The following is a 16,007-nucleotide window of genomic DNA, read 5'->3' on the forward strand; positions in this document are numbered from 1 at the left end:
ATAATTGATTTTGGATTATATATTTTTACCTCATAAAGTCAAATTCAAATTGTAAGACATTCATGTCTCTGCATGTGTCCATATTATGGTCACATTTTCGGGTATGTGGGATAAATGGATGTAAGACATATTTATTCAATTATTTTCTTCTGGAAAGCATATACATGATAATTTTCTTGAGACTTTATTATATTGAAAATATCCTTATTTTCTGGCCCTGATCCTAACTCCTAATAATAGTTTCCTATAGATACAATATAATGAAAATAAATGGAGAATATATACATATACACACACATAATTTTTAGTTGGGGAACAATTTTTCCTTTCATAGGATACCCCAAATGACAATACTACCACATATAGGTTCAATATGACAAAACACATTCTAAGGCTTCATATTTTAGAGTAGTTTTATATTCAAAGCCAATGTAAGAGGAAGGAACAGAGATTTCTCATATACTTCTGCATCCATACATGCATAACCTCCTCCAGACTGGTACATTTCTTACAACTGGTAAATCTACACTGACATGGCATATCATTATCACTCAAAGTCTACCGCTAACATTAGGGTTCACTGTTGGTGTGTGTTTTATGAGTTTGGACAAATGTATATTAACATACATCTACCATCAAATTTCATAGAGTATGTTCTCTACTCTTAAATCCTTTATTATCTGCTTATTCATCCTTCTTGTTCCTAGTCTCTGACAACCATCGAGTTTTATTTTGTCCTCATAGTTTTGGCATTTCCAAAATGTTACATGGTGAGTCATACAATATGCAGCCTTTCAGATTGGTTTGTTTCACTTACTAGTATGCCTCAGGGTATGATTAAGTTTCTCAGTGTCTTTTGTGGCTTGACAGGTCACATTTTTAGGACTAAATAATATTCCATTGTGTGGCTATACCACAGTTTATTATCTACTAACCAATGAAGGACATCATGGCTACTTCCAAGCTTTAGCATTATGAATAAAGCTGCCATAAATATCTGTGTGCAGATTTTTAGGTGTACATAAATTTTCAGCTCCTTTTGGTAAGTATCAAGGGGATGATTACTGAATCATTAGCTAAGGATATGTTTGGTCTTAGAAAAAATCACCAAACTTCCAAAGTAGTCTAACATTTTACATTCCCACCAGCAAAAGATGAGAGTTCCTGTTGCTCCATATTTTTGAGGGCATATGTGCTGACAAATGTTTTAGATTTTAGCTAATTGAATAGGTGCATAGTAGTATCTCATTATAATATTAATTTGCATATCCCAAATAACATGATTTAGAACATCTTTCTATAAGCTTTTATTTGTATATCTTTTATGGTTTAATGTCTTTTGAGGTGTTTGTCTAATTTGGGGGGGGGGTTAGTGTGTGTGTGTGTGTGTGTGTGTGTGTGTGTGTGTGTGTGTTGCTACTGTGGATTGAACACAGGGACATTCTATCACTGAGCTACACTCCCAGGCCTATTTTATTCTTTTATTTTAAAACAGTTTCTCACTAACTTGCTGAGCATCTTGCTAAGTGGCTGAGGCTGGCCTCAAACGTGCCACACACCTGTCTCAGCGTCTCAAGTACTAGGATTTACAGTTGTGTGTCACCCTGCCTTCTTTTAATTTTTTATTATTATTTTAAGAGTTCCTTTTGTATCTTGCATAACAGCTCTTTATCAAATGTACCCTGTGCAAATTATTTTCTCACAGTCTATATGGCCTATCTTCTCATTCTTCTGGCATTGTCTTTAATAAAGTAGGAGTTTTAATTTTAATAAAGTTTAGATTATGAATAATTTCTTAATGAATCATTCCTTTGGTGTTGTATCTCACAGTGTCATCACCATACCCAAGATTGTCTAGGTCTTCTCCTATGTTATCATTTTGCAATTCAATAGTTTTAAATTTTACATTTGACTTTATGATCCATTTTGAGATAATTTTGTATAAGATATAATATTTGTGCTGTTTCCAGTTTTGTTTTTAGGTGTCCATTTGTTCCATCCTTATTTGTTGAATAGACTATCCTAGATCCATTGTATTTGTTTTGTTCTTTTGTATAAGATAATTTGACTATATTTATGAGGTCTATTTCTAGGCTTCTCATCTGCTCCACCGATCTGTTTGTGATTTCACCAATAGCATATTTTCTTGATTACCATAGTTTTAGATTATTTCTGGAAGTCTGTAATGCCGGTCCTCCAAGTTACCTTTGCTCTTTAAATATTCTGTTAGCTATTTTCTGTCTTTTGGTTCTTCATATAAACTTTAGAATCAGGTTTTATATATCTATAAAATATCTTGAGATTTTTGTTTTTGGTGGTACTAGGGGTGGAACCCAGAGGCTTTCTACCTCTGAGCTATACTCCCAGGCCTATTTTAATTTTTATTTGGAAACAGGGTCTCACTAAGTTGGTGAGAGCCTCACTAAGTAGCTGAGGCTGGCTTTGAACCTGTGCGATCCTCCTGTCTCAGCCTCCCAAGCATGGGGATTATAAGCGTGAGCCACCACACCTGGCCTTGTTGAGATTTTTAAACTGAAAAATAGTTTTGAATTTTACATATAATAATTTCACATATTTTGGGGAGCTCAGTGTGATTATTTGATATATGATCAAATCAGGTTAAATAGCCTTGACTTCTCCTTAAAAATTTATCATCTCTTGCTGTTTATAAAATATGCAACAAATTATTATACAATATTTTCATCTATTATGCAGAACATTATAACTTATTCCTACTATGTAACTATATTTTATTGCCTGTTTTCCAAATCCCTTCTGACCTCTCTCAACTCTACCTTTACTACTCTCTATATTTATTATACTCTCCTCTTCTAGGAAATCAACTTCTATCTTGATTGTGATTTAAACAGATCTATAGGTGAAGTTAGGAAGATCTGATATCTTGAGGATATTGAGTCCTTCTATCTGTAAACATAGAATATGTTTCCATTTATTTAGTTCTTCTTTGATTTCATTCATCAGAGTTTGAGGGTTTTCCTCATATAGATCCTATGCATATTTTTGTTAGATTTACCTATGTAATTTAATGTGGGTGATAATATAAATGGAATTGTATTTTTAATTTCAAGTTCTACTTGCTCACTGCTGGTGATATAAGAATGTGATTAACTTTTGTATATTATCCCTCTATTCTGAAACATTTCTATATTTGCTTATTAGTTCCAAGAGGTTTCTAGTTTATATTTCAGATAAAATTTTAAATGGCATGAGAGTATATATTGGATATTGTGTGTGTTAAACACATAAAGCTCTCCAGTATATAGCAAATATACTTTTATTTCTTCAAACTTTGGTCTCTTTCTCTTTAATTTTTTATTATTGTCATATTGTCCTTTCCAGTATTATAAATATTTTAACTATGCAATTTGCCTAATTTTAAGCATTATATATGGGGAAAAATAAATTCTATCTTTTACTTCAAACTATTAGAATATCATATATTTACATTCAAATTTGGGTGTACCTTTCATTTATAATGTTGTCACCTATAGTATACATATATTCCTGTAATTAAAACTACTTTTTTAACTGAAAAGTATACTTAAGCAATTCTTTGTATTATATCAATTTTTGAATAATTGTTTTGAGTGGCTAGATAATATTCTTTTGAGTTCCATTAAGTACATTGCTATTACTTGATATTTAAGTAGTTTCCTCTTTGCCTGTATAATAATAATCCTATAAATGCTATCTTAACTAAGCTTTTAAATATTTTGTTTTACCTAAAATAGAATTATATTCCATATTAAATGTGATAAATTAAAAAGCAAAACATTTAAGTCTGGATAGTAACTTCTATTACAGAAATATATATTTTTACTCCATCCCCTTTGTCATTCTTTCCAGGCATAAACATTGTTACTTTAGTGCCCTCACTAAGAAGAAACTTCTAAGTTCTTTCTCTGTGGGTCATTTGTTTTTCTGCATGCTGGTTTTTGAGGATTGTCCTTGAGTATATTTCAGTCCTAAGTAGGCACTATGTTATGGTAGAAAGGGCATGAATCAACTGGCTATTTACTCTGTCATTATATACAACCTTGGTTTTCTCATCTCTAGAATGAGAACAATACCTATCAATCAGTATTACTGTGACAATAGAAAATAACATCTATGAATGCCAAGTATACAAGTATAATGGTAGAGATATCTGAGGCACTCATATAATCTAACTTTAATCTTAATAAAGTTCAAGTTATTAACCAAATACTTTATAGATCTTTTACCAAAGTTCTATCCAACAGAAATTTTCTGTACTGCGTAAATGATAGTCACCTTCCACATTCAGATGACTGAGCTCTTTAAATGTGACTATTACTGATGAAGAAATGAACTTTTTTCATTAGATTTAATTAATTTAAATTCAACTAGCCATATGGAGCTACTAGCTACCATAATCAATAAACAGTTCTAAAGAATATCTCCTTGCATTTGTTATCTAAAAAATGAAGATGTAATGATAAAAATTTCTAGATATGCCCAGGGTTACACCATAAAAAGTGCTGAAATAAGCTAGTTGTTGTTGAATACATCTATAATCCTAGTAATTGAGAGGCTGATACAGGTAGATCACAGGTTCAATGGCAGCCTCACTAATTTAGGGAAAACCCTGTTTCAAAATAAAAATAGCTGGGTGTGGTATTCCACAACTATAATCCCAGTGTACTTCGGAGGCTGAGACAAAAGGATTGCAGGTTGCTTGACATAAGCAGCAACATAGCAAGATTTTCAGCAATTTTATAAGACCCTGTTTAAAAATAAAAAATAAAATAGGGCTGTCAGCGTAGCTTAGAGGTAGAACCCTCCATGGTTCAATCCCTAGTACCACATACATATACGATGGCATACTCTGAAACTGAGAAGACGATGTGGAAATTTTTCAGTCATTACACTTTAGACAGATATCTATGGTCTCTCTCTACATAAGGCTACCACTGACCTTATGAAAACAGCTAACCAGGCCATCTTGATCTTGTTAGAGCCATAATGTATTCCCCGAACCAAGGTAATTCTATGTAAAAATGTAATACATGAGTAGTTTATTGCAAAGTCAAAGCTAACTATCTTGATAAACTAACTTTGGCCTATTGAATATAAAACTACACTTCCAAAAGTTGAAAATCACTGAACATATTTTAGCAATAATGAGCTATGAAAAGTTATTTGCAGTGGTGCTTTGATTGCTCAGTGGGGCATTCACTTAAAGTAAAATTGATGGGTGAGATTTAGTTTACATCATGGAGAATACAGTAATAGGGATAATATTTGAACTTAATTAGCAGTAAAATGAAAAAATAATTGTTTAACATGTTACATGTAAATGTGCAGTATTTGATGTATACATGCCTAAAAGAAGCTAATTTTACAAATCACATTTAGTAATATTACTTACAGTGCTATATTTCTACATCTCTCTCTCTCTCTCTCTCTCTCTCTCTCTCTCTCTCTCTCTCTCTCTCTCTCTCTCGCTCTTTTTGGTGATACTGGGGTTCCTGGAAACCCTTCTATCTCCAGGCTACACTCCCAGACCTATTTTTTATATTTTTTTTATTTGGAAACAGGGTCTCTTAAGCCAGCGCAGCTGGCTTCCAACCTGTGCAATCCTCCTGTCTCTGCCTCCCAAGCGGGGGGTATTACAAGCGTGCACCACCATGCCTGGCGTACATCCATCTAAATACCTACTAGTTTCTTCAATTCTGTCCATCATAATCATCCTCTCCCTATTATTCTTTTCTTACCTGGCTTGGTACTGTACTTGATAACTATTAGATTTATTAGGGTGTTACAAATTGTATACCTTGATTTTTTTCTTTGATTCCCATGTTATTCATCCTATCCTCACTTGTTCATCTATTAGACAAAATCTTTTGAGCATGCTTACTCACTCTCCCACTAGTCTGCTGTGCCTATTTCTCTTATCCTCCCTTCTTTATGATCTATACCTACTACATCTTATTTGATTTATCTCCATTATTCCCTTGAAAACTTTAAACTTTCTCTAACCTTTCTACATTAGCTTCCTATCTACGAGTGTACCATCATTGTAATTACCCTTTAGAAATGTTAAGCTTATACAATTCCTTTCCCTATCATACATGGTGCTGTGAGTATTACAACTCTGGAGGCCCTTAATGACACACATGATACAACTGTGTACAAAGTTTATGGATGTATATTGTTACTGTCAATAATCTTGTTGATAATATTGTTACTGTCTGCATCATACAGGTTTTAGGAGATTCAGGTATAGTTGAAAACAGAATAAGTATCTAGTACATACTTTAATGCTCTATACTGTTTTCTACTGTAGCTATTGCTATTCACTTAGATGAACAAAATAAATATTGTTAAAATGGTCATACTACCAAAATCAACATACAGATTCACTGCAATCCCTATTAAAATAGTAATGTCATTATTCACAGAACTAGAAAAAACAGTCCTAAAATTTATATTAAAAAACCTAAAGATACAGAATAGAGAAACCAATTCCTAGCAAATAATAACCACATTGGATGCATCACGATACTTATTTCAAATTATATTATAGAACTCTGATAAGAGAAACAACACAGTATTGGCAAAATAAAACACATACAGACTGATCAATGAAATAGAAGATTTAGAAACAATCCTCACACCTACAGCCAGTTGATCTTTGGAAAAAGTGTCAAAAACATACAGTGGATAAGACAGCCATTTCAACAAATGGTGCTTCAAAAACTGGTTATCCACATGTACAAGAATGGAATTAGATCCAATCTCTCATTCTGCATAAAAGTCAACTCAAGATGGATAAAATACCTAGAAATTATTCCACAGACTGCATTTACTAGAAGAGGGTATAGAACCAACTCTGTAATATATAGGTGCTGGTACAGACTTACTCAACAAAACCCTCAAACTTAGAAAATAAAATAAATCAATAATTAGAATAGCATCAGATTAAAAGCTTCTGTGCAGCAAAGGAAGTCATCAAGAGTCTAAAGACAGTGCCTATAAAATGGGAGAAAATCTTCATCAGCCTCTCCTATGATAGAAGATTAATACCTAGAATATACAAAATGTTTTTTAAACTTAAAACTAAAAACCAAATAACCCAATCAGAAATGGGCAATGAATCTAAACTAGCTTTGTGGTGTGTGTGTGTGTGTGTGTGTGTGGTACTAGGGGTGAAACACAAGGGCTTTTCTACCTCCGGGCTATACTCCCAGACCTATTTTATATTTTATTTGGAAACAGGGTCTCACTAAGTTGCTAAGAGCCTCACTAAGTTGCTGAGCCTGGCTTTGAACCTGTGCGATCCTCCTGTCTCAGCCTCCCAACCTCCCAAGCACTGGGATTACATGCATGCACCACCACGCCTGGCCTGGGCAATTAATGTAAATAGATACTTCTCAGAATAAAAAATATTAATAGCCAGTAAATATACATAAATATTCAAAATCATTAGCGATAAGGGAAATATAAATTAAAAAATTAGATTTCATCTTATTCCAGTTAGAATGACAGTTATTGAGAATAAAAACAATAATAAATTTTGGCAAGTATGTGGGGAGGTATGATCCTTTATTTGCTATTGATGAGATTGCAAATTAGTCCAGCTGTTATGGAGATCAGTGTGAAGTTTCCTCAAAAGACTGGGAATGAAATTTCCATATGACCCAGCTATACTACTCTTGGGGATCTTCTCAAAGAAACTGCAATCAAAATATTATAGGGATATATGCATATTCATGTTTATAGCAGCATAATTCACAATAGCTAAACTATGAAACCAGTCTAGGTATCAATCAATAGATGAATGGATTACAAAACTATGGTATATAAAAATAGAATTTTACTCAGTCATTAAAAAGGAATAGAATTATGTCATTTGCAGGAAAATGGATAGAACCCAAAAACATCATGCAAAGCAAGATTAGACAATCCCAGAGAATGAATGATCATATGTTTTTACTCATATGCAAAAGCTAAAGAGAAATTAGGAAACAAAAGGAACTTCAGATAAGTGAAAGAGATACTAGGAGAATAGTAGAAGGGGATTTGAGGAGGAATAGGATGTGAAAGGAGGTATTTTAAAGAAATAGCTCAAATAACTTTATGTTCATATATGAAGCTATCAATATCAATTTTAATGTTAAACATATATAGGTGGAAGAAGAGGAAGCAGGATGGGACCCAAAGAGAAACATACAAGTGGCATTCATGTATGTATTTATCACTCTGAACCTCATTGTGATATATAATTATAATGTATCAATAAAAATAATATTGAAATCAAATAATCATAATGAAATGGCAATTTTTCATTATGACACAGACCTACCATAGAAAATGTTACTGATCTTGAATGTATTTGGGAGAATTCCATTTTTTTCTATTTCACAAAATAGATTGAGGAATATTGGTATTAGCTCTTCTATAAAGGTTTTATAGAATTCACTTGGGAAACCATCTGGTCCTGGGCTTTTCTTTGATGGTAGGCACTTTATTGCTGTTTCAATCTCTTTGATCGTTATTGATTGGTTTAAATTTTCTATATCTTCTTGACTCATTTTAGGAAGGTTGTATTTTTCTAGAAAGTTATCTAGAAAGATTTTCCATTTTGTTGGAGTATAGTTTTTCAAAGTAGTTTCTGATAATCCTCTGGATTTCTACACTGTCAGTAGTAATATCTCCTTTTTCATCTCTTAACTTCATAATTTCGGTTGATTCTCTCTTTTTTTAGTTAGGTTGGCTAGTGGTTTGTCGATCTTGTTAAATTTTTCAAGAAACCAGCTTTTGCTTTTGTTGATTTTCTGTATTTTTTTTATTCTCTATTTCATTAATTTCTGCTCTGATTTTAATAATTTCCTGTGTTCTACTGGCTTTGGGTTAGATTGTTCCTGTTTTTCAAGAGCTTTGAGGTGTGACATTAGGTTATTTACTTGATGATTTTCTGTTTTTCTTATGTGAGCACTCAGTGCTACAAATTTTCCTCTTAACTGCCTTCAAAGTGTCCCAGAGGTTTTGATATGTTGTGTCATTATTTTTGTTTGTCTCTAGAAATTTTTTTATTTCACCTCTTACATCTTCTATGACACATTCTTCATTCAGAAGTGTGGTGTTCAGCCTCCACATGTTCATGTGGTTTCTTTGGGTCTTTTTATAGTTGATTTCTAATTTCATTCCATTATGGTCTGAAAAGGCACAGGGAAGTGTGTCACATTTTTTGAATTTGCTAGTGCTCATTTTGTGTCCCAGGATGTGATCAATTTTTGAGAAGGTTCCATGAGCAGCTGAGAAAAATGTGTACTTTGCTGTAGTTGGGTGAAATATTCTATATGTGTCCAAAAGGTCCATTTGATTAATGGTGTTCTTTAGTTCTGAGGCATCTTTACTGACCTTTTGTCTAGATGATCTGTCTAATGGTGTGAGAGGGGTGTTGAAGTTACCCAGTATTATTGTATTGGGATTTATGTGTAGTTTAATGTCACAGAGTATTTGGAGCCTCAAATAATAGGCTAGGTAACCTCTCTCTTGGAAGTTTTCTCTCAGAAAAGAAACTATGGGAATTGTGGAAGTTCTCCTCCCCAAATCCTGTACAGAGGTGACTCTGTGTGGCAAAAGAGGTGGTAGGTAAGAAAGCTAAGCTCCAGGTAAACATATCCTTCTAAGGTTTGTATTGAAAGCCTCAGCCAGACACAGAAAATATTTGTAAGGTACCAAAAATCCCTCTGGTATTCATCATCCTCAGGTTCTCATTATACTTCTACAACTATATCTCTCATTATAACTTAGTAATACCTAGTAAATTCTGTTGGCCTATGTATTTTTCCTCCCATATCTTTTAAATACATAAATCATTGTACTTTCAAGGTTGTTGCTTTCCACTGAGACATTCTACCAGATGAACATAAGTAAACGCCTTAATATTTATGCTACTATTGTTTTACAGAGATTATACTTTCCTCATAAAGCGCCTGGTATTGTATTCTTACCAGACGGACAGTAAATTATTCAGTTACAAAAGCTTACTTATCTGTGGCTTACTCCAACCATTCCCTGGAACATGTGTTCAGTTTGTTTTCACTGAAGTTCAAGACAAGGTAGAATTACAAGTACGAGATATTTATTAGAGGAAATCCCTGTGAATGATGAAGGGGAAGGAGAACAGGAGAAGGAAAGGAGAGCTTCAGATAGTGATACAAGTCTGGTACCTAAAAAGAGAGTAGGAAGGAAGAGACATTGGACAGGAAGAAGCAAAGACTTCAGTGCAGATCTGAGAAAATCTAAGCTAGGATGATGGGTGAAGGACTAAAAACAGACTGCACATTGGAGGAATCCACAATGGGCAGAAATAGATTTTCTCTAATATCTTTGCTGTGATTGTCTATTTTACTGGATAGGTTATAAGTTATTAGTGTTATTCAAACACTAATCTTAGGTGGTGCTGTGAAAATATTTTGCAGCCATGGTTAACATCTACAATCAGCTTTCTATGAATGAAATTAACCTCAACAATCTTCCTGGGCTTCATCTATTCATTTGTAAGGTTTTAAGAACAGAACCAAAGTTTCTCTGAGGAAGAAAGAATTCTACTTATAGACCGAGGCTTCAACTGGTACCTAACATTTCTGATCTGCTTTTCCTGCCAGGCTCTAGTACTGATTTTGAAATTGCCTTGCCAGCCCCGACAATTGTGTAAGCCAATTCCTATTGATTCTGCTTCACTGGTGAAACTCTGACGGATACACCTATAACATTGAGTCATTGTCAGGGAGCAGTTCAGGGAGATCTTGGCCTTGGCATGAATGCTGTGAAAGATCTAAAGGGATGGCAACGAGAGGCTGTCAGCCAACTCCACTCATTTCAGCAGCTTCTTATTGAAAGGAGATCTGAATACCCAGTGTTTATGGCTGCCACATGCTTTTACAAGAATCACTAAGAATTAACAAAGTTATAAATCCAGGGATTACACTGCAAGGCTTAACTTATTTAAACTCCTTGTAAAACTCCATTCTCCTTTAGTTTCAGAATCCATATTTTCTCCAAATTCTCTAACTATTGTTTCCTGTATCACATAATTTTTTTCTTTAATCATCTTTGCATTATATTTTGGTTTGGGGTCCCCTAGAAGTCAACCTTGAGATAAGGATTTGAGTGCGAGGAACTTATTTGGGAAGTTAGCACAGATAATAACAAAATCCAAAGTGCAAAAGTAAGACATAGATGAAAGAGTAGTAAAGAGTAGCCAAAAATCAAAACAGGGTTTCAGGCTAGTTATCAAAGTAGAAAAATGAAGCTGATTGACTCTGACATGTTTGTGAATGTACAACATGTACATTAGGGAATTTCATTCTTTTCCTCTCCCATCCCCCTCAGTTAGGTTGCCTTCATCATGAGTATGCATGTATGCCTCTAACATCTTGTTACCATAAGATGGGGTATTGTATGACTATAATGCACCAATTAAAAATTTAAAAATAAAATATATGGAAACACTGAGAAATAAAAGGAAGCTTGAGCTGTTTGGAGATCTCTGTGGACACTGCAAGACAATACCTCAGAGTTATCACATGTCAAGAAGTAAGGGAAATGGGGTGTTTATCCATCAGTTCCTGGGAATGATGATAAGTGTGGCTTGCAGGATGGCCTTGGCATTGATGCCTTTGGCACCTCCATCATGGCCTGTGTTCAGGAAAAATAAGCTCTAGGGGCCACATGGACCTCTCAAGGTCACAGATATTGGCAGTTGGAAGCTTGTTAATTTGCACTGAATGTCACATGACAAAAGGATGTGAATAGGATATTATCAGAATTTGCTACCTACCACTGACACATAGCACTGAGTAGCTACTAATGTTAATCAACTTATTAAATAGCAATGAGGACTTGGGAAATTTTCATATTTTCATATTTGTTTGAGGATTTGAGTTTCCATGAAGAATGAACATTTGCTTTTTTTTTTTTTTTTTTGCCTACCTGACTTTCAAGTTGAATAATGGCTACACCTATGGATTTCTTAGCCACAAATCTTCTGTGGTGTCCTAGCTTGCAGTCACCCTCAAATTTGCCTTATGATAGTAATAGTCAAAATAAAAAGTTATTGTCTAACAATGATCATAGAACCTTCAAGCCATTCAAGAAAAAATATAAGGGAGACAAACATAAGCATTTTCAGTAACGCCTTCCATGGATTTCAAAAAGGAGAACAAATTATACCTGGACCAACTACTGAATATTTCAAAACTGCAGAGTTCTTTCGATGCACATTCGTGCTACCTTGTCATCATGCTGACAATATTTGCTAAACAAGTACTACTTAAGAGGATTTCCACATTACTGAAAGAAAAATGCAACCCATAATAGAAAGCATAAAACTGCAAGGGAAGCTGGACTCTTAATACTTACAAAATCGATTTGTGTTGCTTGATACCCTAGAGGCAATAGGGAATCTTTGTAGCACTAAACTACAAAAATAAACCTGTTTTTTAAAAAAAAAAACTTGCTACCCTGTGTATTTCATTCTGTATGGCACACAAAGATTTTTTGAAGAGTTGAAGTCTTCATATTTTTATAGCATAATGAGACTTTAGAGGAGTCCATGAAGTATTTAAAAATATGATTTCTTATAATTATCATTACAGATTGATTGGATCCATTTTCAGTCTTACACAACAATTAATGAAAGTACCCAAAATCATATTAATGGTAAAATAAATAATAAAGTAGTGAATAAGATTGTTGGCATTAAGACAATTAGCCAGCTGGGTGTGTTGGAGCACACCTGTGATCCCAGTACCTGGGAAGCTGAGAAAGAAGGATTCCAGGTCTAAGACCAAGGTCTAGTAACTTGGGGGGACCCTCTTTCAAAATAAAAAATAAAAAGTTCTGGGGGTGTAACTCAGTGGTAGAGCAGTCCTGGGTTCAATTCTAGTACAACACACACACTAACACACACACACACACACACACACACAATTAGCCATGCATAAAGCAATTATATTGATCTCCAACTCCTATAAAAACACATTATCTTCATATACAAAAGCTTTATGGTGCATGCTTGGCCCCAATTCTTTTCAACAGATCCCTCAAAAGATGCATTTTGATGTTGAATAAATGGCTATAATACTATGTCTCACTCCCATTTTAATTATATAATTTTAATTATATAAATAGTCATGTATCTCTAGATGGGGAGAAACATACAAGGCTATCTCTTTTACTACAGCCACATTCACATCGGTTAAAGAAAATAAACAAAGATATTCTGACCCAATAAGAATTTTCTCCATTGTTGTTCCTCCTCATTGTCAATTCAATCCTAGGGGCTGAATCAGACCATACAGTGTTCTTTTAGGCAACCTTGTGTACTCACTCATTTAACTTATTCTTTGATGGTCAAGCATAGAGGGTCTGGATACAAACAGTCCTGATTTGAAACCCTGCCTCTGCCAAGTTTAGCGTCTTGAGTGACCATCATGAATATATAATTTAAGTTCTCAAAGTCTGTTTCTTTATCTATGAAAAGCAAATACTCATGGAGTATGAATAGTAGAACTACTGTGTGGATAAAATGAAAATAATTATGGTCATTCCTGGCTTATCTTAAATTTAAAAACTGTTAGCTGATTTAATTCTTAAATTAGTATGTTTTTCCTATTGTTTTCAATGTTTGCAGATGATATCTACATATGATTTTTGAAATATAATCATTCTGTTTTTAATGTACAACTTAAATGTGTAAAAGCCATGAAACTCTCTTCCAAAGAAAGAGGAATAGATTTGGAACAACATTTTGACAGGAAATAATGCAAGCCAATTTCTTTAAATTTTAAGGCCAAAAAATATAATTTTCTCCAAGAAAATTTTACATAAAAAAGAATTTGCCTCACATGGTGGTGTATACCTGTAATCTCCATACTTGGAAGGCTAAGACAGGAGGGTTGCAGGTTCAATGTCACCCTCAGCAACTTAATGAGACTCTCATAAACCTGGAAAGACTGTTTCACAAAAGAAAAAAATCAAAGAGGGCTGGAAGTATAGATCAGAGATAGAATGCCTCTGACTTCAATCGCCTGTAAAATGCACACACACACACACACACACACACACACACACACATCATACACATAGTCTATTGACTCTACACATTATATCTGAATTTCATATTAAGTTACCAACTAAGTAGTTTCTATTAACATGAGAAATCAAATTCACTGTCTGCCAAAATCCTTCACTATTCTTCACTAAAGTAGTTTTTATCTACTTTTATAAAATGGCAATGTTCTTTCAATGTCAATTGTGAAATATTTAATTTTTTATCAACCCAAAAGAAAATATTACAGATCTAGTGGACAAAATGCCTCATTAAGCTCTGAAATTAAACCTCAGCTGTGAAGAAGTCAGCTTAATCCCATCTCCATGGCATTTTCATTTTCAAATAATGAAAATGACTTATGTATGCCAAGTGTATGATTAGTCTGATGAGATAAGATATTAATCAGCAATGTTAAAAGAAAATTACTAGCAAATACTAAAGGTGAAATAGGTCATTACTCTAAACCAGAGATGCTCACACTCTAAAACAGGGGGGAAGATAGTTTACTTCTTTTGTTAGTAACCTTAATTCACTACTACAGATTTTATGTGGCAGGGGCAGGAGAAAGGGTTGCCAACTTCTGTGGAGGGTGTAAGAGAAACCTGTGGGTGTATGCATAAAATGTCTCACTAGGATCCTCTGTCATGGTCTCCTGAGCTTAGGTAGAAATATCAATGTCAAACTCTTCAAAATATCGCCAGCACTCATAATTGTGTAACACTGCCATTCAGATGCGTATTTTTCTAAATAGACTTTATATTTTGAGAATTGTTTACATTTCCAGTTTGGGGGGTTCTGGGTATTAAACCAAGAGTTATTTACCTCTGCGCTATATCCCCAACTCATTTTTATTTTTTGTTTTTGAAACAGGATCTCATTAAGTTGCTGAAGCTATCCTGGAACCTGCAATCCTCCTATCTTAGCCACCTAAGTTCTGGAATTACAGGTGTGTACCACCACACTCTACTATGTCTCTAGTTTTTAATACTTTTTGGTTTGCTTCATCTGGTTATTCTAGATCTAGGAGAGGGCATCCTTTAATTTATATTTTTATTTGTGTTGTATATTTATGATGTACAACATAATGTTTTGATATTTCTTTCCTTTGGGAAGAGGGTACTGGGAATTGAACCCATGGACATTTTACTGCCAAGCACACTCTCAATCCTTTATTACTTTTTATTTTGAAACAGTGTCTCACTAAGTTATCCAGGCTGGACTCAAACCTGTGATCCTCCTGTCTCACCCTCTCAAATAATGAGATTACAGGCATGCACAATCATGTTTAGCTATACTTTTCTTCATAAAAAAACAAAATAGTCAAGTGATTACTATGATAAAGCAAATAACATACTCATCATCCCTATCTCCCACTTTGTGTGTGTGACTATTCTCATTGCCAATTATCAGGATACAATATTGTATTATTACGTCTATCTTCTGTGCTATATATTAAATCTCTAGAGAGTTCTCATCAGTCTCCATAAAGTACTGTTTTACTCTTCTCTCTGCATTCAGTTTATTTTTTGTTGATTTTGTGGTACTAAGGTTGAACTTAGGGGCATTCTGTCTCCAAGCTATACCTCTAACCCTATGTTTTAATCATTTATTTTGAAGCAGGATCTAAGTTGTGGAGGACCTCACTAAGTAGCCCAGGCTGGCTGTAAACCTGTGATCCTCCTATCTCAGTTTCCCAAGTACTGAGATTAAAAGTGTGTACCACCACACCTGGTTTACATTCAGTTTTTAAAAGATAAAATTTTGTATTGATTCAGGAACTAAAAACTACAAAGTTAGTCACCAAGATTAATCTTAGGTTGAAGTAGAATGGATTAGAGTTTGTGGTATGTTAAGTTTTATATTCCTCAAATACTTTCCAATCTGCTTGTAAAATGTAATT

Source organism: Muscardinus avellanarius, assembly GCF_963383645.1.
Source record: "Muscardinus avellanarius genome assembly, chromosome: X".
Classification (NCBI taxonomy): domain Eukaryota; kingdom Metazoa; phylum Chordata; class Mammalia; order Rodentia; family Gliridae; genus Muscardinus; species Muscardinus avellanarius.